Source organism: Hemicordylus capensis, chromosome 2 (assembly GCF_027244095.1).
Source record: "Hemicordylus capensis ecotype Gifberg chromosome 2, rHemCap1.1.pri, whole genome shotgun sequence".
Taxonomy (NCBI): domain Eukaryota; kingdom Metazoa; phylum Chordata; class Lepidosauria; order Squamata; family Cordylidae; genus Hemicordylus; species Hemicordylus capensis.
In genome coordinates, this window is record NC_069658.1 from 101,345,439 (window position 1) to 101,370,344 (window position 24,906).

At 44.0% G+C, this 24,906-nt stretch overlaps 1 long non-coding RNA gene across 1 annotated transcript in view; it reads right to left on the reverse strand.

Annotated features, from left to right (window-relative positions):
- Nucleotides 1–1,731: 1,731 nt before the first annotated feature.
- LOC128342092 (uncharacterized) overlaps nt 1,732–24,906 on the reverse strand; it is a 45,860-nt gene continuing 22,685 nt past the window's right edge. Inside the window, exon 4 of the long non-coding RNA XR_008314769.1 lies at nt 1,732–2,680. This is a non-coding gene — a long non-coding RNA (uncharacterized LOC128342092). The remainder of the gene's footprint in view (nt 2,681–24,906) is intronic.

Sequence of the window (24,906 nt, forward strand, 5' to 3'; positions counted from 1 at the left end):
CCACTTATAGGACTTTTTATTTTTTAATTTTTTAAAATAAAATATATATATTAAAAACCAACAAATTCCCCAATCAGTTTCAAATTAAATATCCAGTGTCTTCTCAATCTGCCCTACCTCCTCCTCCCCCATATCAAAGCCCTAAGGCAAGCTGATCTCTAAATATCTGGGGTGGGCGGATAACCACAAAAAGGAAATCAGATTATACCTCCATTACAGAGCAGTTAAAGGCTGGGCTGGACTGGGCAGAGGATCTGCACAGAGCTGTGGTGGGCAAGGACAGCCAGCACTGGCCACTCTGCCTCCTTCCTTCCTTCCTACAGCAGGCAGCCAGCCGGCACTAGAGTACAGGCTTCAGCGAGGCCTGTACTAGAGGTCTCTCTGGAAGCCCCACCCACCCACTGAACAGCTGAGAGGCAGAGGGGGGGGGAAGGTCGGTTCTTGGCTGTGCTGGGACCAGACTGGGAGTGACTGGGACTGAGAAAGAGAGCAGGGTAGGCTGCAGGGGCCTTGCCCCCACCAAACCCTGTGGGCCTGGGGACAATTGTCTTCCCTTGCTCTATTTTCACTACCCCCCTGCACTGTTCATAAATGTGGGAAGGTGGGAAACATACATTGGCTTCTAAGTGTGAAGAAAGAAATCACACACAGAGAACAAACAGATAAGGGTTGTTTGTTTTGTTTTACTTTACTTTCCTTGAGGGAGACAAACCCAGCAAACAACTGCTACCTCCAGCTCCTCATGGCTTCCTCACTCAGCAGCTGCATTCAATTGCTGATCTGGGCAGGAGGACAAGACCAGGAGGACCAATCAGGCAGCTGCTGCTGCTGAGACAAGACAGGGCTGGTTTTTAACCCTTGGCAGTCAGCTGCCAAGAAGAAAAGTGCAAAGTAGACAGGAGGAGGCAGACAAATTATGACTAGGACGTCAGACACTGCCTCCAATACAAGAATAGTTGGAGGGGGTTGAAAATACTTGCAATTCCTGGGAGAAAGTCATCATCTAGCAACCCTAAAAAGAGCTTGCAGCAAATGCTGGAGAAATCCAATGCTTCTGAGGGCTTGGTTGGGGTGCTAAGTGAGGAGAAAAAAGCTGGCTTCCCTCTGGAGAAGAGGAGTAAGGGCCCCTACCTGTTCTGAACTCCATTTGCTTGCAGGCAGAGTGCTCCCATTTTGCACAGAGATCTCCAAAGAGTTCGCTCAACATGCCTGGAAGAATCCAGGGAAATCAAATGACTGGTCTGGCCTTGTTTGCTGGCTATGGATTATAAGAGATGCCTGTAAGCTATTCTGATTGTTTGGGGGCAGGACTAGCCCCTGCCCACTCTTGGGAAAGGGAAGAAAAGAAAGGCACATCCTGATTGGTGCTGAAGCACTAAATATGCAATTTGGTTAGTGAATAAGTATGGTAAATTACTTCATTTATGGGCAAGGGATCACACTGAACACCCTGGGAGGGAGGGAATGGCTTTACAAAGGAATTTAGAAAAAAGACCCAACACCAGCACCATCTACTGGCAAGCATGGAAATGCAAGAGAAACATTCAAGCAGGAGAGACAGACATACAGAGAGAAAGACAAAGAGGAAGAAATGATATGTTTAGTGAAAGAATGAGGGGCAAGAATGTGGATATGGGAAAGAGGGCAATGCTCCCTCTATCCCAAATGAGGAGCCTCCTCTGTCAGAGATGTGTGTGTGTTTTCATCCTTCCCAATGAATAAATAGAACTATCTCCATCAACTTTTTTTATTCTGATATCTGTGTATGGCTTTTTAAATGCCTTGCCTTAAAAACAAACAAACTGTTTTCACACTTCTTTCCCCCCTGAATGTTTTACAGTTTTCTCTTCTTAAATTTCACCAGAGACCTGCAAATCAAGTTGCATCTTGCTGATTTGATGGTTGCTTTTACACAGCTCAGTGGAAGGCAATGTGTTAGCATCGCTCTTGCTGGGAGGAGAGTTTATTAGCCAACCTTCTACTCCTTTACTGACAAGGAGATGTGATTAGAAGGACCACCAAGGAAGCTGTCGGCAGGTGGCTGGAGCGAGTTGAAAGGTGCCACTTTGCTTTTCCCATTCATGACCTTCACTCCTGAAACAGCAACAAATAAAAACCATATCTTTTGACACGGTGCAATTAGGATGCAAGCATTTTACCAAATTGGGGAGAGAGACAAAAGAATAATACTTGTTTTGCAGCCTCAGTAATTAGTCCTGGAGGATTTCTCCAACTGCTACTGTTGGCAAGGAGAGCTCAGAAAAAGAGCCACCACTCTTGCTATACACACCAACCGTGGAGTCTGCTTCCTGCTTGAAATTCAAATGAGTGTCGCTCTGACCTTTACTGTCACATTTTTATTTCGTAGACAGTTTACAAGGCCTCTCCACCATGCAGGTCATGTTTTAGTTTAAACAGAAATACTCTCGTAGGTGTTAGATGCTAGTTAATGATTACACTGAAATCATTCTAATTAGGCTCAGTTGTTACACGCTGCCCTTTGGGAGCTGCCCCTGTTGTCATATAAAGTATTTTGTAGAAAAATAATTGGTCTGAGATCTTCTTTTCTCTTCTCTCCCCCCTCTTCTTCTTCTTCTTCTTTTTTTTACATTATTGATCTTGCATGTACTTGATCTTCAGGAATATGGTGGGTAGCTTCACTGACAGTCTCTCCCCAACTCTAAAACAGAAAAGGGGAAAAGCACAGAAGGCTGAAGGACTGCATGATATATGTGAGATTTATTAACTGTGACTAGGGAAGAGATGGTTTCATTGTGTCTTTTATCTACCCATGCCAGTTCTGTGACCAAGTGCATTTGGAGGCTAGCAGGCTTTGGATCAGGGCTCTTCAGAACAGGTGCCTTCTCCTGGGGCAATGGGGCATCCACTAGCTTCCTGGGGAATCTCAGTGGTAACTCATGTGACTGCTGATGCTATTGCACCACTTTGAGGGCTCAAATATTGTCACATGGGGACCTCTCCTGCACCACATTATTTCAGTCATAGAAATAATGTAAACTGACTCATAGCTCTTTATCTGCCTTACAGACTCACTGTAAATGGGGCATCTATCTACTATGTTCTGTGTACTGGGTTTTATTCATTTAGCTTTTTAGCTAACCAATCCACAGAGGATCTAAGAAGCTGAAAAACTCGTTTAAAAAGCACAACATAGCCAAATTGAAATTAATAGCACAGATGGAAAAATAGTCAGGATTACAATTCCATCCAGAGCCACCCACATGAACCTCCATTTCTTAATGTTAACTGAACCACATCCCTACTTATGCTATTTGAGATGAAGTTGCATGGGTTTATTCTCCATGCATTACTTGTGGGGCACACAACTTTCTCTACATTAGAAGTATTTAATGGCGTAACATTATTTTTAATCATAATGCTAAAAATTAAGTAAAATTACATAGGAACATAGGAAGCTGCCATATACTGAGTCAGACCATTGATCCATCTAGCTCAGTATTGCCTTCACAGACTGGCAGCGGCTTCTCCAAGGTTGCAGGCAGGAATCTCTCTCAGCCCTATCTTGGAGAAACCAGGGAGGGAACTTGGAATGTTGATGCTTTTCCCAGAGCAGTTCCATCTCCTGAGGGGAATATCTTCCAGTGCTCACACTTCTAGTCTCCCATTCATATGCAACCAGGGCAGACCCTGCTTAGCTAAGGGGACAAGTCATGCTTGCTACCACAAGAACAGCTCTCCTCCTAAATTTGATGCCCTCAGCCCTCATTGATGTATCTATTTTAACAAACTGATGCTAGACATTTGCAAAGTAACCCTCAAAGCAAATGTTTGAAAATTGACAAATTCAAAAAAAATCAAATTAGAATTATTAAATTTTTGACAGACTTTTAATTTGTGTGAAATGCCAGTTCAGCCCTCATTTGATGTATCTATTTTAACAAATTGTCCAACAAAATTGGATGTCTGTAATTAATCAGGCAGCAGATATGTTAGACATATCCTTGTTTTTAATAAAAGTTCTTATAAAAACTGCAGATGGCAAGCATATTCTTAAGAGACATTCTCCCTTTTGTCACACATAGAAGGGAATAGTTTTTCTAAGCTGATACCTGCTACGACACATGCATGTATCATTATCATCATCTAAAGGCAAAGACAGTGTGCCTCTCTTGATTCTAAACTATTGGATGACATGATGTGCAGTTCTTAACATCTTCCTCAGAACTAGTGGCACCGCTGCTGCAGACCTGGAAGCAGCAGCAATGCCACTCTAGAGAACTGGCAATAGTGCTACCAGCATTACTACACTTTTCCCAATTTGCTACAATGGGAAACTTGCTGGGTGACTTTGGGCCAGTCACTTCTCTCTCAGCCTAACCTACATCATAGCGTTGTTGTGGCGAGAAACTTACCTATGTACACCGCTCTGGGCTCTCTGGAGGAAGAGCAGATTATAAATGTAAATAAATAAATAATAATGCTAGTAGTTCTATTGCCAGTATGCCGCAGCAGTGCCACAATTTCGACACATTCTGGACATTGAAACAGCTCATCATGTCCACAACTTTGTTTACATATGTGCAGTCGTATACAAAATTATTTGATTAGTCATTTACAACTAATTAACCAAATTTTCTTTAATTGGGTGGCAACCTTATCTTCATTTCCCCCTTTTCTCTTCCCCCGCCCCCACCTCTCCCAACCAACTCTATTCCCTTGCTCCTGCAATTGTTGTCTGGGTAGATAGCCAGCCTAACTAAGCTCACAGCTTCTGGCTGCCACAGCATGCTGAACAGAATGTGAACTTCCATGCCATGGAGAAAATTTGGATCATGGAGGCATCCATTTTGTTACAGCCAGGCTGGAGGAAATCTAAAATGTCAACAGGGTTACTTCCAATTCACATGAATGCACCGGAGAAGAAATTTAGCCAAAGCACTACAGCTAGGACTCCAGGTATCACTGCAGCCATACAGCTGTGGTAGTAGTGTGCTAACACCTTTATCACTGACCAAACAAAGCATCAATAATTAAATTCCCATTTATAAAAGACAGGAAATTATTCATGCCATCAGCACTCGCCATCAATAACAGAAGTAAACCTAACTATCTCATTATCCAATTGCAATGTGTGCAGATAGAACTGCCCATTGTTGACAATAAATATTTGATAAGCAAGGAAATAGGAAAGATAAAGTGAGGGAGTGTAGAGGGAGCTGCCACAGAAATAGACCCAGATTACTATGGTTTGCCTTGCTTATATCTCTGCTTATTTTTTTTCTTTTAATAGAAAAGTGGGCAGAATATAAAACCAAGAATGGTAGCCATCTGCTCTCTCTCTCTCTCTCTCTCTCTCTCTCTCTCTCTCTCTCTCTGATCTTCCAATCCTTGTACAGATCTACCTGTTTATGCTCTTAAAAGGGGGAGAGAAATAATATTACTCTGAAGATGCAATAGTCGGCAACTTGGTTTTTCCCTGCACTAGATCACAGACAGACAAGTATTCTCTTCTTAATTAGGGCTGGGTTGCCTCAAAAATAAGCCACAAAATGCTGATGTGTTATGCAGTGGTGTTGCTAGCACTGGACACAAGGGGCACATGCCCCAAATGTCTGGCTGGTTGCCCCAAACCTCTTGCCTGACTACCTGTCCTCTCTCCCATCCCCAACTTTAACCTTGTTTGGACAAAGTAGGAGGTGATGTTGAGGGACCATGCTCCCCATCACTGCCTCCTCTGTCACTGAGCCTCCATCTTCCCCTGCTCCAGGTATGGACATCAATTAGACAAGTTAGGCCTGGAATAGTTTTGAGCACTTTTTGTTGAAAAGCAGCATAATAATACTGATGATGATGATATTATTATTTTTATTATTGTTGTTTACACAGTCAGACAGGTGTTATTGACTGGTTTGTTTTATCCAGACATCGAGTCCTTCCCAAGGACCTGGGATGGATGAATTTTATTATCAATGTTGTTGCTGTTGTTATAGATATCGTCGCAGAATATAGACTGTTCCCACTAAAGTTGCTTTTTGATGGCTGATGGTGATTTCTGTGGCCCCTATGGTGTTGAGGTGTTCTTCAAGTTGTTTTGGAATTGCACCTAGGGTGCCAATTACCACTGGCATTATTTTGGTATTTTTCTGCCACAGCCTTTAAATTTCAATTTGTAGATCTTTGTACTTTGTTATTTTTTCTATTTCTTTTTCTTCTATTCTGCTATTCCCTGGTATTGCTATGTCAATTATTTTAACTTGTTTTTCTTGCTTCTCTACTACAGTTATATCTGGTGTATTGTGTGGCAGATGTTTGTCTGTTGTTGTTGTTGTTGTTGTTGTTGTTATTGGCTTACATGATGTACAGCCCTCCAGCAATGGGTGGAGAACTGCGGATACACAAGGAGACTACAGTGGAGATGGAGGGGGAAGTGATTTTTGCCTCGCTCCTTTCTCTCCAAAAATCTTCTCCACTGAGAGCTATGCAATCATCAGGAACAGATTTGTATCAATATTCAATGAGCTGTCCACTGCAACACCAAGATCCCTTTCATGGTCAGTCACTTTCCAACTCAGACCTCATCAACATATACAGTATGTAAAGTTGGGATTTGTTTGCCCCAATTTGCAGCACTTTACACTTACTGCATTTGACCTCAGGCCATGTTCCCCATTGTCTGTGCTTTTTGCACACTGCAACATCTACAAATTCAATGCTGGACTCACAACCATATGGATGTAGGGCAGAGGCGTAACTAGGGAAAACGGCACCCGGGGCAAGCACTGAAATGGCGCCCCCCCCCCACCATACTACATTATACTTAGGTTTTTCCTCACAAGCGCCCGCCGCCGCCGCCAAGCCAGGCCACTGACTGGCCGCCAGGCGCCAGCAAAGCAATGGGGGGGGCACAGGCGGCGCAGAAGGGACCGCTCATGGGGGAGGGGGCACCGACGTGCTCCCTTGACTGCTGCAGCACTGCTGCACTGAGCAGGAAACATTTGTATTAACAAAAAATGTTAAAGAAAATTTTTTTAAAAAATTTTTTTGTCATGGCGGCGCCCCCCACGTGACCAGAAAAGATGGCGCCCGGGGCACGTGCCCCCCCTGCCCCCCCTATAGTTACGCCTCTGATGTAGGGGCTTCTCCATGCAGATTACACCAAACTTCCTGACTAAGAGCCATATGCATGGGAGCTGTATGTACAGGGGGGAATGGATGGGTGGGTGGGTAGATGAATGAATGAATGAACAAATGTTGTAAACATCTGTAAGGAAGTATATCAATACAGAAGTTTTGCTAACAATGCATTTTTTATATTTTAAAAAAAACCCTGAATGAATTCTATGGCATTTTATAACATAATAACATACTTGGAACCCTTCAGCATAATACAAGCAGCATATAAGCCAGGGCTGCTTTTGAAAGTGCATTTGAAGTCTTGCAGAGATAAAGGAGACTCAGGCATGCTAATTTATCCATCTCTGAGTAGGAGGCTCTCCATTCTCCCCACCCCCCACCCCCGTGTGTGTGTGTTCTGGCCAATCAACAGGTCTGGAATGAGATGCAGTGCTGATACAACTGCTTGCTGAAAGGACCAAACAAATCTTTTTTTTAAATGTACACTGAACAGATTTATAAAATATTCATTGGACTTTAAAAATCCACTGTAATACAGTAAATAAAACAAATAATTGAAGGCAAATAAATGGCAAGGTCTTTCTTTCAACATGCCTACCTGTGCAATGTGTGAATTGCCTTTTCAGAAAAGGTGGTGAGAGAAAGAAGAAGATGAGAAGGCTTCCTTTCCATTCATATAACTGATTTTTCAATACTCAATAGGGCTAACCTGAACTTTTTGCATATCAAAAGTTGTCATTTAAATAAAATATAACTTTTTTAAAAAGGCAAAACTCTATGCAAAACACTGATGTTTTTCAGGCTGCTTGAAAAGGAGTGGGGCAGACAGTCTCTAAGCCTTGGAGCTGTGATATATTTAAAAGAGATATATTTTAAACCCAAAAAAGCTCCCCAGCCTCAGCTGAAAAAAGTTGTGCAATCCAACTGAGTTAGGGGTAAACAAGACATAATATGGAAGTTCACATGTTTTTTCTGTCTTTAAAAAAACAACCATGGTGGTATGGCATTTGGACCACGGCCACAATGCAGGGGGAGGGAGTCTAACCCTTTGCCCCCTGCTGATTCACCAACTTAAATCAATAATCACCAGCTGCCATTAAAAAGGAAATTGTACCTGTATGTTTTCCCCTCCACAGTTCATAGAGGCATTGGGAGAGTGATTTGGATCAGGTCTACAGCCTGACGGGAAATGTTGGACCAGGGCTGCTCAACTTCTGCCCTCCTGCAGATGTTGGCCTATAACTCCCATAATTCCTGGCTATTAGTCACTGTGGCTGGGGATTATGGGAGTTGTAGTCCAAAAACAGCAGGGGGGTCTAAGTTGAGCAGGCCTGCATTATACCCTCCCTCCCCCCTTAGTCCCTGCGCCAGTCCAAATTGCCCTCTACAGTTGCTTTTGTGTTTTTTAAAAAAAACATGAGGAGCTCCAATCATGAAATACATGAAATGTAACATGGATTTTCGTCCTCAGAATTCCAATAGTCTCTCTTTGTATGTCCTGTTAAAAACTTTTAGCAGGGCCCAGTGAAGGCAACTAACAGCCCCATGGCTTGGGGTTGGGCTTACAGAGTAGATAAAGGGACACTAGCTAAGATCTTACCCAGTTTTGGATTAAAGGGTTCAAATGTGGGACTTTTGACCACAGGGATTAGGGGTCCTGCTGTGTCAACCAAGGCTTTCAAATTTCATTAAACTTGCTCTATTGTTCAGGGACTCCATGGCCCCCAGTAAAAAAAAATCTTGATAAAATTGATTCTCCCAAAAGTGATGGAAAACATTGGTGATACTTGGTGAATGGCTTTGGCTCACTATTATGGGTGGGTTCACAAATAGCAAGGAAACTATGGTTGAAACAGCCCAAGCTGTAGCTTGAATCTGAAACTGATGCCACAGACCCATTCGCACGTAATGCCAAACCAGAGTTGAATGAGGAAGAGGTTGGAATTCATGTATGTCTGGATGCATGAAGCCATGGTTTCATGGGGAAAGCGGCCTGTGGTTTCCTTCACAAAACTCCAATTTGAACCTTCAGTTTGTAGTAAATTTTGCCGTTCCACCCTGAGGTTTGATGGTAGCAGCATTAAGCCCAAACACAGATGCTGCCATAACCGTGGTTTTGTGCTGTTTCTTGAACCAATATCATAGAGAGGGTGGCCCAGAACCACCAGGAATGCACCCCACTCCATGCCTGTTGCTCTTCTTGCTGGCCAGCTCTCCAAGCACTTGCCTTGCCCCCCTACTCCACTCTCCTCAAGCCATTGCCCGACAACAGGGATGCTGTGTTGTCCCATCCCAAGCTTCTCAGCCTGTCAAAGTGAAAAGTCACACTGGGGGATGCCCACTTTCCACTGTGTTTTTTGTTCTCCCCTCTGGCAATCAGAAGAGAAAGGGGATGGAATGGCAAGATGAGAACTATATGTTTTGGTCTCCAAAAATGAATCGGATATTCACAAGCACATGCAGTCACGGTAGCACCATAAACCGGGCAACCCAGTTAGATTTCTGCAAAGACAACAGATGGCAGGGCAGTGATACCCAGGGCTGGGTTTAAAAGGCAGCCCCACCCTGAATTTCTTGAATGGCTCTGCTCTATTTTTTGTACAATGAAGATGGGGAAGGAGGTCCCAGCCCTTTCCTCCTTGGGAAAAACCACTCAGTCTCTGGCGTTACTCATGAGAAGAACCATCCAGCAGGAGCAGTATTGCCTCCAGTCAATGGAGAGAGTCTTCCTGTGTGATGACAAAGGAGGCTGCTCTAGATCAGACTGTTCTCTCATGAGAGTGAAAGGCCATGGAGACACCCATGTGGGCCAGATGGCAGCTGCTGCCCAGCCTAGTTGATTGACACAAGCAAACAGCAGACACAGGTACCCAAGCAACGCTTTCCCCAGACATGGTGACTGCCGCAAAGAAGCAGTCCAAGCAGTCCCTCTGCCAGTCTGTCTGTCCATAGACACACATCTATTTTTGTTTTTGTCTGGTATGGCCACCCTGTTGTCTTGGGATCACTGATGATCAGGGCTGCCTTCTCCCGTGATTCCCCGTGGTGGTCGGTCTGCATACGCTGTAATTCCTGTCCAAACCCAGGAAATTTGAATGAGACTAAAGATCTATCCCTGGTCCCGGTGTTTCCCTAATCTTCCAACCTGATACCACCCAGACACATGCAGTGGTCACTATTACTTGCGTATATGAAAGAGTTGCCTGGAAAAAAGGGGGTCACAGTGTACAAATTCTATTATTTACCAGAGAGAATGGGGGCCTCACACAAGCAGGGCCCCCTCGATTTGGATGGCCTACCTCATGAGAGCACAGTCCAATGGAGGCCCAAAGCCTCTGGTCCTCCCCAGTGGACTGACCATCCCATAAGAGGGCTAATCCCTGGGCATCAAGCTGACACTGGGGCAGGAATGTGCTTGGGTGTTCCTAGACTGCTTTGCCAGGGTCTGCCATCGCAAGAGCATCCTTAGTCACAGTGGACCGCACCCGAGGATCCTTTGCCATCCCTCATATACATATTCTCACCTAGGAATATGATCATATTCTCAAAATCCCCGCCGCACATTAAGGTCATATGAGGAGGTCTGTCTCCAATTACCGCCGCTACATCTGGTGGTGACTCAGAGGCAGGCCTTCTCTGTAACTGCTCCTGAGCTGTGGAATGCACTCCCTGCAGAAATCTGTAGTCTGAATTCTTTATTGGCCTTCAGGAGAGCCCTCAAAACCTGGCCTGGCCTTCCAGGGTTTTTAATTTGTTGTAAATGTTTTTAATTTGCTGTAAACTGGTTTTCCAGGATTTTTAAACTGGTTTGAATGTTTTAACTGTTAATTGTTTTATGGCATTTTATAGGCTCTGTTTTCAATTGTTAATTGATTTTAATTGTTTTGTTTTAATGCAAACCGCCCTGAGCCATTTTTGAAAGGGTGGTAGAGAAATTGAATAAATAAAATAAAATAAATAAAATAGGAAGTTATCATGATCACTTCGTGGTGTGACAGAAAACTAGTGTCTCTCTGCATCCCCCCAGTGGCAATAATTGTGCTTGTGCGAGACTGTTTTGCTGCAGGGCTCTTACTAGGGTGGCGGTGCAATTGCATTAAAGGGGATTTAAATGCCCTTTCCCTGCCAAGGGTGGGCGGTCCATTCTGAAAAGGTATGATCATGCTCGCCATGCCCCCTTGAAGATCGTGGCCAATGCCTGGCACCTTGCAGACATTTTGATGCCTTGTCCACAATGAGGCAATGCGAGCACTACAGAGTTTGCTTGGATTAGGCCTTGGCAGACCAAGAAAAGGGAATGGTTCCCCTACCCTGAAACTGGAGGTTGCTGAACTATGGTTGGATGAACGTCTGCAATGCAATTCACGGTTACAAAAATTAACCTCAGGTTCGGCTACCCACAGTTTGCCATTACAAATGTGCAAATGTGGCCAGTCACATATCATGGATTGTTGGATGTGGCCAACTTGAGCCAGAGGTATGCCCCCTGTCTGTGCCTCCCAGTGAGGCCCTGGATACTATCCTAGTCTGCATTGCATGGCCCTTAGACTGGTAAGCCTTCCCTATGCCATCCACTTCACAGCCATTGGTTCCAACTGCAAAAGGGGCTAGCTCACCTTGAACAAACAAGGGGTTTACAAAGAGTATGGATTCAGATGTACAATGAATCTAAGGGGCAACATTAGTAGGGATGACAAGCCAACTTCAATTCTTGATTACACATCTAGGATTCCCACCCCAAGGGAACATGCGGTTTCTACCATAGGATGAGTTCACACAATCATGGACACCTGAATAACCAAGATTGCAAGCAGGTTTTAAGCTGTGTGTTACTCATGAGAAGAACCATACAGCAGGAACAGGGAACATTGGATCTTGAACTGAACGAATAATAATTCTCTCTCTGCATTGTCCTTTGGAAAAGCTTTTATCCCTTGTTATGCTATGTTAAAAAGGATATAGGTCCTCTTTGCTGCAGCCATCTTAGCCCACGGCAGCTGCAGGAAAAAGCCTGTTCCAACTTCCAGCCACATCAGCCTGTGACAAGATGGTTGTGAGCATGCCAACAACACACATAGGATTCAGCACAGATTAGCTTTGGGCACCACTTTCATCTGAATACTGTTTATGTTGTGCCAAAAGCCAATCTGGGATGAATCCTGCACATAGCTGCCTCAGCACAGGCTGGCATGGCTGGATGTCAGGAGAAACTGACATTCCCACAGCTGCCATGAGCCAAGATTTTTGAAAGAAGAGCCCCCAAGTCATTACTCAGCATCCATTTCTTTGTGTTCCGTTAGTTCTGCTCTCCTTCCACCTTCTCCTTGTGCCGCACTTTATTCCATTTAAGAAAAAAAAATCTGATTTAACAAGTGTTGGCAAGTTGCTAATGCAGTAGATTGGCCTATTCTGATTTAAGTGAAATGAGCTTTCTTGCCCTATGGAAGCCAGAGTAGCCATCAAATTTAATTTCATTGCTAGAGATCTCATGTGGTTTCCTTTGAGCATATGAGGATGAAATGGCTTTCTGGCAAGAAAAAAAATGCATTCCATGCAATGGAATGGAATTCCGTGTGTGTGTGTGTGCGCGCGAGAGAGAGAGAGAGAGAGAGAGCGCGCACTAGAGAGAGAGCTGCCATGTGAATTCAATGCAAATGATAGTGCACTGGATAGCTGTAGTGGATTAAAGCCTTTGTCTCAGAGCTCGCTCACCTCACATGAGGGAAAGAAAATGCCAAGTCATCTCTGCTGAGCTGCCTGAGTGGACTTCTCATAAATACAGGGCAAATACAGTCCACCTAATGGCGCAGTGGAGAAATGACTTGATTATCATGCCAGAGGTTCCCAGTTCAAATCCCCACTGGTATGTTTCCCAGACTATGGGAAACATCTATATTGGGCAGCAGTGATATAGGAAGATGCTGAAAGGCATCATCTCATACTGCGCGGGAGAAGGCAATGGTAAACCCCTCCTGTATTCTACCAAAGACAACCACAGGGTTCTGTGAGTGCCGGGAGTTGAAACTGACTGGACGGCACACTTTACCTTTACAAAACAAAACAAAACACCACCTTCCATGTGTAGGCCTACACGGGATGAGAAAACTTATAGCTGCTTTGTGCTTGAGGATGCTTTTGCACCAGAGATATCCCCTTTTCTGCTCCCCCACTTTTGCTCAGTTAAAAACCAACTGTGAGAGACTTGTAAAAAGAAAAGAACAAAAAACAGTTTTATTCAATTACTACAAACTGCTTCCATCCGAGCTTCTAGCTTTCTCAGATACACTCAAAAATACTTAGTAGGTTACAAAAATAGGCTGTCTTAGGCACACTTAAATGTCTATAGAGACTTTTGCAATGCCCTAGGTAGGGTGGGCATAGGCTAGTGTTTCTTATTTTAATTACCATACAGGTAAACAATAATAGAACAGTATCAGGAATATGCAAAAGCACACACATACAAATAAATATAAGTTTCTAAAGCACAGTCTGACTAAACAAATTGTTCCCTATGCTAAATTCCCTTCCTTGAACTCACCCGGTTCCTGATGAGAACCATACAGAGTTATTCCATGAGAGAAAAACTCCATTCACCCCTCACTAAGCCTTTCTGCATGTGCTTCTCTCCAACAAAGACCGCCCTTCTTGTTCCCAGAATTCCCAGCAACCGCTCTCTAGGTCCCACCCACCTGGTGTACTTATTGGCTGACCTGGAATTCACCAGCATGTCAGTCAGGACAAGGTTTCACTCCCTGTTAACACTTTAAGGGGAAGGGAGGCTGATCATTAAAATAGTCATGTCGCCTAAACCATGCTTGCTAGCAATATCTCCAGGTCTCCATGTAGTCAGTGTGTGGGGGTTTACTCAAACCACACAGGATTGAGCTGCTGCACATTCCATGAGGGAAGAAAACCCAAGTTGGGTCCTCCAGAATCCCACAATGCATTATGTAAGCAGCAGAGAGGCAGCCCTCAGTACTGCAACAGCTCTGCTCTGCCTGACCCTGCAAGCCACAGCATTCTTTGGTAAACATGGCTGTCAGCTCCCAGGAGCACTTTGAAATACAGCAGCAGTGCAAACAACCACAAGAAAAGGGTAGGATGGTTCTTTTTGTGTCCTACCTCACTTTTAACCTGGGTAGTGAATCTGGGCTACCCAGGTTTTAAGCTGCTGGGTCGGAAGGATTCCTGGTACCCCAGACAACCACAAATTCCCGGGCAAACCCCCTCCTACCCAGGAACCTGTGGTCATAAGAAAAGGTTTCTAGTCTACAAAATGAAAATCTATACTGAAACTAAAGGAAGTTCTAGCATTAGAACCCCACTTCATTTAGATTCAGCTGTCCATGATGCTCAGGTATGATTTGGCAGTACATAATGGGTAGCAGTTGCATTGAATCTATACAGCTGATACACACAAGAATCTGCAGTCATTAAGATCCATGACTGTGCCAATAGAAAAGTCTCATTTCATCTGCCCTCGATCACACAAGTATTCTTTCAGTTTTCTCCTCCCTCTGAAAAGCTCTGGGTGTCTTGTGCTATGTTCTAGTTGTAAGGAGAGCACATCCCACTAAGTGGTAAGATTATCCTTGAAGGGTGGTAACTTGTTCACTAATACAAAATAATTTTTTCATGGTACATAAACAGTCAGGTTTTTTGTGTGATGTCTGAACTCATGATTGTGGTTTAAATGGTTTGTTTCAATAGTTCCACCCTTTCAGAGCTTGCACACACAGAGAGGCAAACCTGGACCTAGGATGTAAGGAGAATGAGCAAGACCTGAACAAACAATGGAATGGTAACACAAACCAAGATTTGGGGATCGTCGGTGGTGCCAATCCAGGATTGTTCAATAACCCTTAATCAAAATAAACGATAGGTCTGTATGATGTCTGAACCCACCTAAATAAGATATGAATTGTAGTTTACTTTTCATTCAAAACATTGGTGACCTAGGAAACTGCTACACAATGCTTTGAAGGTCACTGTCTCACATCTTGGAGTCTGGGGCTCGAGAACTATGACTTTCAGGTGACCATATACAGAAGCCCATAACCACGTGACAGATCTGCATTCCTTGTCCATCCCAAGGCTAACTTTCCTTGTACAAACTCCAGAGGCTCCTCTCTCCTGTAGATATATTTCAGTTGTATTAGTTCTGCAACCAACTGAAATAGGTTTTCCCCCACCAATTCCAGGCTGCCCCATTAGTAAAGTTTGTGATGGACTGAGAAAGATTTGGGGGCCAAGGGATTCTGTTTTCTATTTGTGTGTTGCTCCCATCTGATGACAATGTCAGGGAAGGCTGCTGTGAAGCAATGAGAGTGTCCCTTGGTTAAAAAAAAAAGTTGATGCCCAATTAGGTTTAGAAAGAGTGACAAAGCGTTGATGCCCAATTAGGTTTAGATAAAGCTCTTCTCTGTAAACCTCAATTACCTGTGATGCCTTATGACATTCAGCATTTACAAAGTATAATTACACAATAGTGTCTGACATTTAATGTCTATGGATAAATTCAAAGACTTCTACTTCAAAAGGGCTGCTCATGAGCAACAGTAATCACTTCAATTAGCTTGGCACCATTACAATGTAACAAGACCATTTGACTGCCTATTAGAACCAGCCAAGCTCTTCAAGTGTGTTAATTTAGCAGTCATTGCTAATTTCTGGGCTTTGCTACATTTGCATAGGAAAACATAGCCCTTTCCGCCAGAAAAGGAGTTTCACTCTTGTACCAGCTTTCTAGTCTAAGCAGGATTTTTATGTTGTTGTTGTTGTTGTTGTTGTTGTCTGCAGCCAGAAATATATTTCAAACAATGTGGAGTTATAAACAGAATGATCTCATTCCACCACAGTAGTTTCCATTTCAGGTATCTAGATCTGCATCCAAGTTATTGATATAGCTAATGAACCCATTCAGCAGGAAGGAGGGCAGATGTGGTTATACATTACAGCATTGTTCCACTGAACTCAATGAAACCCCCAAATGATCCCATTAATGTCAATGAACTGCTCTGTATGTCAATAAAAGCAACCACAATGAAATCAGTGAAGAGGGATGACTGTATGGAATCTTTCACTTGGTTTTGAAATTCATGGATTCATATCCCAAATATAGCCATGAATTCTCTGGTGATATACTTGCACACTGGGCATTTTACGCTGGAATTGCCATTTTATGTTCATTCATTTGTCCTAGAGTATCTAAGTGACATATTCAGCAAATCATTGTTCATCTTCATGTTCCCTACACTTCTTCCATTTCTTTGAGGAGTTCAGAAAATGCATTAAAAAATGTCTGAGCATTCAATAATCCTGCATTTGTATACACATTTTTGGACCCCTGCTAACTGGGTAAAAAGGCACCTTTTAAACGTGGTGATTCTCTTCATTTAGCAGGGGGAGAGTAACTGACCCTATCCACCCCCAGCACAGTACTTCCAGTGACTGTTGCTGGTGTCTGTCTTATGTTTCTTTTTAGATTGTGAGCCCTTTGGGGACAGGGAGCCATTTTGTTTATTTATTATTTCTGTATGTAAACTGCTTTAGAAACTTTTGTTGAAAAGTGGAATAAATATTTGTTGTTGTTGTTGTTCTAGTAAGAACTAATAAGCCTACTTTCCTTTCACTGTCTCTACTAAATTTTGTGCAAATCAAGGCCCACAAGTTAGATCTCTGGCACTTCAAATATTCATGTGTCCACCATCTTGGATTGGGGTGGATGTCATCATTACAAACTGCACCATTGAGGTGTCCCTGTGTGTCATTCACTACAGCTGTTCCAAATTTGATTAAAATTGGTTAGACAGTCCTCAAGTTAGTGCACTTGCACCTCAAAAGTTTTTGCACCCACCATCTTGCATCAGGTGGGTGCAAACTACACTATTGGGGCATCTCTATGTGTCCATTCAGCTGTAGCAAATTTGGTTCAAATGGGTTAGACTATCCACAGGTTAGGGCACTTGCACCTCCAAAGTTTACATGTCCACCATCTTGAACTGGGGTGGATGACATCATCACAATCTTTGCTGTTGAGGTGACCTTATGTTTCCCTACAGCTGTAGCAAATTTGGTTCAAATCAAATGGTTCACGTTAGCTCACTTGTGCCTCAAAGGTTTATGGTTTCACCATCTTGAATCGGAGTGTATGACATCATCACAACCTATGTCATTGCGGTGTCCCTGTGTGTCACTCACTGCAACTGTACCTAATTTGGTTTAAATTGGTTAGACAATCCACATATTAGCCCACTTGCGCTTCAGATGTTCATGTGGCCGTCATCTTGAATTGGAGTGGATGACATCATCACCCACCATGCCATTTGGGCATCCCTATGTATTCCTACAGCTGTAGCAAATTTGGTTCAAATTGGTTAGGTGGTTCACAAGTTAGCTTACTTGCACCTCAGGTTTATCCTTCCACCATCTTGAACTGGTGTGTATAACATCATCACAACCTACGCCATTGAGGTGTCCCTGTGTATCACTCACTGCAACTGTACCTAATTTGGTTTAAATTGGTTAGTGTCAGACTCCCAGGGCATGGGGTGGGCTCCTAGCCCTTCTTTATTTTTTTATTTATTGTTGAATTTCTATACCACCTTTCATTAAAAACAACCGCAAGGTGGTTTACAAAAGTTAAAAACATACAATAAAAATGATAATTAAAATATTAAACTAAAAATATAAAACAAATCTAATTTAAAAACTATAAAATACAAGCATAAAAACTATAAATGAGTAAAAACACATCGAAGCAGCAGTAGAAACAGTCATGTAAAAGCCTGGGTAAAAAGCCAAGATTTAAGAAGTTTTCTAAAAACTGTGATGGAGTCTGAGGAGCGAATGGCCACTGGGAGAGCATTCCAAAGTCTGGGGGCAGCAACAAAGAAGGCCCTGTCCCGAGTACACGACAGACGAGCCTCCTTCATTGTAGGCACCTGGAGCAGAGCCCCCTCAGATGTCCTCGTCAAGCAGGCAGCAACCCTTGGGAGCAGGTGGTCCCTCAAATACCCCGGGCCCAAACCATTAAGGGCTTTAAAGGTCAAAAACAGCACCTTGAATTGGACCCAGAAAGGAACTGGCAGCCAATGCAGCTCTTTCAGGATGGGTGTGATGTGCTCCCACCGGGCAGCTCCGGACAAAACCCTAGCTGCCGCGTTTTGCACTAGCTGGAGTTTCCGGATATTCTTCAAGGGCAGCCCCATGTAGAGCGCATTACAGTAATCCAGCCGTGATGTGACTAAGGCATGGGTAACCATGCCCAGATCTGCTTTCTCAAGAAGCTGGCACACTAGCCGAAGCCGTGCAAAGGCATCCCTGGCCACCACCTCCACCTGAGCCTCCAAAAGCAGAGCCGGGTCCAGTAGTACCCCCAAGCTGCGTACTTGCTCCTTCAAGGGGAGTGCAACCCCATCCAGAACCGGCAAAAACTCCTCATCCCGATTGGCTCTCCTACTGACCAACAGTACCTCCGTCTTGTCCGGATTCAATTTCAGTTTATTAGCCCACATCCAACCTTTAACGGCCTCCAGTGCTCCAGTCATTCTTGAACTCTAGAATGACTGGAGCACCCCTAAAAAGGTCAGCCTCAAGAACAGCCAGGGGAGGAGGTTAGCTTGTCACCTGAGCCCTCCTCCTGACTTGCTGGATTCAGCCAGTTCCCCCTCCTGGAGAACTCCTGGTTCCCATACTCAGAAGCAGCTCATCATCATCAGCTGCCTTGTCTTTAAATACCCCAACACAGAGCTGACAGGGCTTAAAGCCTATTTCCAGCCCCGCCCCCTTCCAGACCTTGCTTCCTCTTTCCTGCAGCTCTCCCTGCCTTCCCCTCTCAACCCCACTGGGATCCAACCAGCCTGGGCCCTTCTCATCCCCACTGCCCCCTAAAGGGAATGAAAGCCCCAGAGGAGGGATGCCACGCCCTTCTCCAGACCCCACAGGGCCATCCAAGTGGCCAGGTAACATGGCATCCCAACAGTTAGACAATCCACAAATTAGCCCACTTTCACCTCAGTTGTTCATGTGGCTGCCATCTTGAATTGGAATGAATGACATCATCACACACCACGCCATTTGGGCATCCCTATGTGTCCCTACAGCTGTAGCAAATTTGGATTTTGTGGTTCATAAGTTAGCCCACTTGCGTCTCAAAAGTTTACGCATCCACCATCTTGGATTGGGGTGGATGACATCATCACAAACTACACAGTTGAGGTAGTGTCCCTCCTTTGTGTCCCTACAACTGTACCCAATTTGGTTCATATTGGTCCAGGCATTGCTAAGTTGATAGCGGGGGACACACACATGGATGGACGGATACACAGATGGACACACACACACACAATGCCTGGTGATCTCATAAGCCTACTGGAAAGTAGGCTAAAAAAGAGATTCTAAGAAGTAGGTTCTGAAAGTTTATTTCTATTCTATTCTTTATAACTTTGGAAACAGGAGAGTATTTACTTGAACAAATCAGAGGTTCAATCTTATGAATCAAACATGGAATTTTAAGGGCTACCTCTGCAGTGATTGGCAAAATAAAAAACCAAAAGATGAGATGGAAATTTGCCTGACCATCAGAATTTGCTCCACACTCTACAAAACTGTCCAGAACTAAAATAGAGTACCAATGCATTTTTTAAAAATCTTGTAATTTTTGGCCTCATTTAATCTTTTATTTGTAAGCCTGTAATGGGAACCTAATTATTTGGGGTGATAGTTGCAAGTAAGTTTCTATTCCTTATGGTAACTGTGACTGTGGACTGGCTGTCTTCCTCTCCGAGACCAAATAAAATTATTACATGAATGCATTTACTGCAAATGAATTCCTTGGTTCACATACCATGCCGTGTTCCATGGGCCATTTGCACACCACAGATGCTGCTTCATCTTCCACATAAAAGTTGCACTAGGACACACGTGTGCAAATGCCAACATTGCACAATTGTGATTACGTGGCCATTGGAAATAATGGCAATGTGATTGTACAACTCCTTCATACAATTTCAGCATTTGTGTAAGTGTGCTATAGCGGAACTTGCATTTAGAAGACACAGCAGTGCCCATGGTGCCCAAAATGCACATGGAATCCTGCACAGCATATGAGCCACAGCAAATTCTAATGTATACACACCAACAGAACTGAAAACAACTGTTTTCTTCACCCAATCCCCAGTTATCAATCTCCAAGCAGGTCTATTCTGATCTTGAGCTCAAATGTTTTCCTAAGGGCTTTCAAGTAATCTGCCCACATATCTTTTGGGGAGGAATGGTCTCTTCTGGACCAACCCATTTCTTTTTTGCAACAGAAATTGTGGAGGAGAGAGTGCCTGTTCCCTATAGTGTTGCTGATGAAGTTTTAAATTGAAAACACTAGCAGGATATGCTGTGCTCCATTGACATTTTTTCCTCCTTTCTTCCTGTATTGGTGGCCTTCCTTCCCCCTCAATCCGTGACCTGCCAGTATGTGTCAATGACATCACTTCTGGCTCGGCATCCCTGGGCATGTCCTGTTGAAGTGGGATGCTTACCGAAGCAGAAGGGGGAGTGAGAAAAGACATACTCCCAACTCCGGCAACCAGCTACAAATAAGAGTATGGTGTTTCCCCAGCCCAACTTTATTGGCCACAAACCAGGGACTATTTAAACCCAATTTATATCAATGTTTATTTCCCAGTACTGACATGGAAGTAAGCCCCACTACTTGTTTCCAGTAATTGTGTTCAGGTTTGAGATGTTAATTATTTTTAAACTCTATCTTCCTCCTCCTGTCATTCTTCAATTCAGTAGCAGTTGTGAGGTGGGCTCAAGTATGCAGCTTCTCCTACTGGATGCTAAGACAGAAAGGACTCCACACACTTGCCAGCAGGCATCATGCAGTAGCCAAGGAGGCAAGAGTGGCTGGGGCATGCCAGCACATACCAAAGACACCAGCCATGTGCCAGTATGGTGCTCTCCTCAGATGCTCTCAGCCTTCACTGCTGCCATGCAACACCTGCCAGCAAGAGTCTGCAAGGACGCCACATACTACTTTCAGCGCCACTACACAAGCACAACTGATAGTACCATTTAATAGGCTCTTTTGGGAAGATCCAACATTATAAACAGAGACATTTCAATCTAGCTGAACAATTCTACTTTGCCACCAATTCACAGAAAAATGAAAAATATTGACTATAGACTAAGCCACAGGAACATAGGAAGCTGCCATATACTGTACTGAGTCAGACCATAGGTCCGTCTAGCTCAGTACTGTCTACAAAGACTGGCAGCAGCTTCTCCAAGGCTGCAGGCAGGAATCTCTCTCAGCCCTATCTTGGAAATGGCAGGGAGGGAACTTGGAACCTCCTACTCTTCCCAGAGTGACTCCATCCCCTAAGGGGAATTATCTTGCAGTGCTCACACATCAAGTCTCCCATTCATATGCATCCAGGGCAGACCCTGCTTAGCTAAGGGGACAAGTCATGCTTGCTACCACAAGACCAGCTCTCCTCAATATGATCAATTATAACTTACTGGTTTATTGAAATTAAGAAAATTATCTTTTTATTTTTAAAATCCTAAAAAATGGAGACAAAGATGCTCAGGCAACACAGGCAATGGACTAGGGGCGGGGGAACATCACATAAAGCTGTTTCATTAACAAAATGTTGAATGGGGGAAAGGTCACTTGACATATTTGTTCAATATTGGAAATCCACTGTAATTTACTCTCTGTAACAATTCTTACAGACTTGCATCTTTCATAAGAAACAAGTCCCATCAGTAGCGTATTACTACTTCCTCTATTGCCCTTCTGGTGTCTGTTTCCACTTATTGCCTTAAAATAAACTGACTGGCCTATGATTGCTCTTTTTCAGCACAATTTTCACAGTCATATTCTCTTATAGGGTCATGGTTATTTGGCTGTCTTAGGTAGTTTGCTTGGTGTGAGGTTGTTGTTTTTTGTGTTTTGTTTTTAGTTCTGGATGAAATATTTGCATCACCAGAACCCAACCTCATGTGTGGCAAAGGTTAGAACATAAGAAGAGGCCTGCTGGATCAGGCCCAAGGTCTATCAGGTCCAGCATCCTGTCTGACACAGTGGCCCACCAGATGCCTCTGGAAAGCCCACAAGCAAGCAGTGAGGGCGGCATACCCTCTCTCTTGCTGTTGCTCACCTGCAACTGGTATTGAGAGGCATCATGCCTCTACAGCTGGATGTGGCCTATAGCCACCAGACTAATAACCATTGATAGACCTGTCCTTCATGAATTTGTCTAAGCCCTTTTAAAGCCATCCAAGTTAGTGGCCATCACCACATCCCATGGCAGAGAATTCCATAGATTAATTATGCATGGTATGAAAAAGTGCTTCCTTTTGTCAGTCCTATATTTCCCGACATTCAGTTTCATGGGATGGCCCTGGTTATAGTAGTGTGTGTGTGTGTGTGTGTGTGTGTGTGTGTGAGAGAGAGAGAGAGAGAGAGAGAGAGAGAGAGAGAGAGAGATTTATCTCTGTCCACTCTACTGCATGCATAATTTTATAGACCTCTCTCATGTCTTGCTGTAGTTGTCTCTTTTCCAAACTAAAGAGCCCCAGATGATGTTGCTTTGCCACATAACGAAGTTGCTCTAGACCTTTCATCATTTTGCTGGCCTTCTTCTGTGTTGGAAATTCTCTGTGGTGAGAGAATTCCTTTCTCATTATAGCAGAGTGCACAGAGGCATAACACAGCGGATTAGTTAAGTTAGGCATGCATGTGTGCTGAGAGTAAAGTAACTTGGAGCCAATTCATAGTTTCAAATCAATATAAAAGGAATTTATTAAGGAACTTCATTCTAGATAGGAAAGTGAGGATTTAGGCTCTCTAATCTATCTATCTAGCTGGATGCAGATGGATTCTGCATCCTTTCTGCACATATGGTGCAGGGAGAGAGGCTTGCCATGTTGCAAGGTAGACGGCCAGGTAGCAAGAGAGAGAGAAGGAGGAAGGAAGTTGAATCCCCTAAGATTAGCAATCTACATTTCAAAGGGATAGCATCAGAGCAGTGGAGAAGGGATGACAAATGTGTTGACCCTCTAGCCCTCTGACTTACTAGTCTGTCCTCCACTGTCTGAGGCAAAGAGACAGCGCAAAGTCCTTTAACTTCCAACATTCTGCACCTTTTCCAGTTCTACAATATCCTTCTTAAGATACAGTGACCAGAACTGAACACAGTACTCCAAATTTGGCCGCACCATAGATTTATATAAAAGCATTATAATGCTAGCATTCTTTTTTTTCCCAATCCCCTTCCTAATGATCCCTAGCATCAAATTTGCCTTTTTCACTTCTGCTACATGGTTGAACTTTGCCAAAAGCTTTTTGGAAGTCCAAGTATACAATGTCAACTGGATCACCTTTATCCACGTGCCTGTTGACACTCTGAAAGTACTCCAAAAGTTTAATGAGGTAAGACTTGCCCTTGAAGAAGCCATGCCGGTTCTCCTTCAGCAATGCCCATTTGTCTATGTGTTTAACAATTTTGTCCTTAAGTATGCTTTCCATTAATTTACCCAGCACAGAAGTTAAGCTAATTGGCCTGTAATTTCCTGGATCCACCCCAGATCCCTTCTTAAAAATCAGAGTTACATTCACTACTTTCCAGTCCTCTGTACAGAGCCTGATTGTAGAGACAAGTTATATATTTGTGCTAAGAGATCAGCAATTTCACATATGAGTTGCTTCAGAATTCTTGGATAGATGCCATCTGGTGCTGGCAATCTGTTTATTTTCAGTTTATCAAGACAGTTTAGAACATCTTACTTCATCACCTCAAATTGTCCCAGTTCTCCAGCTTCCAAGCCTGAGAAGCTCAGTTCCAGAGAGGGTATATGGTCAGTGTCCTCCGCCATGAAGACAAACACAAAGAACTCATTTAGCTTCTCTGCAATCTCATCCTTCCTAAGAATCCCTTTCATGCCCTCATCATCTAAGGGTCCAACTGCCTCCCTGGCAGGTTTTCTGTTTCTGACATTTTTAAATAGGTTTTTCTTATTCCCACTTCTAGCTATATGCTCCTCAAACTCTTTTTTTGCATCCCAATATCTCCTTGCATTTCTTTTGCCAGAGTTTATGTTCCTTCCTGTTCTCTTCATTTGGGCAGGACTTCCATTTCCTCAAAGAATTCTGCTCCCTACCCCTGTGCCCACACAGTGAGGCGGGAGCGGGGTTGTGCCTTTGACATATGAAGTAGGCACAGGGCCTGCCATTTTAGTCCCCCTCCACATGGCCAGGGCCAGCCAATTTACCAATTACCTGAGGGTTCAGGGAGAGACTTCCCCAGCAGCCACACAGCTCCCCAGAAGCTTGGCCTGAGGTTTGCCCCTCTTCTGTGGCAGGAGAGTGCGGGTTAGGGGTAGGTAGATTCAGTATCAGTGTTCAGCTGGAGGGCCATATGGAAGGGGGGTCAAGGAACGGCCCTTCAGGGTTTTGGCAGCCCAGCAGGCTGGGAATGGCCCCCACTCAAGGGGTGGCACAACTCACTGGCTCAGAGCTTTGGCAGCTGGGTTTGGGGTGGGTCAGGCCACTCCCCGCTCAGTGGGGTGACGCCTCATGGTGAGAGGAGGTCAGGACATGGCGCCTGACTGAATCAGTACCCGGCCCTTTGCCCTGGTGTGGGATGGCCCTAACTTGGAGGTGGCCATGAACGGGAGGAGTATCTGCACTCTGATTAGTTAGGGACCTCATTGCAAGTTTGTTATTTGCTGTATAAAGTGGCCCTTATTTATTCCAACTAAGCATGTCCTTTCTTCACTGGGGCC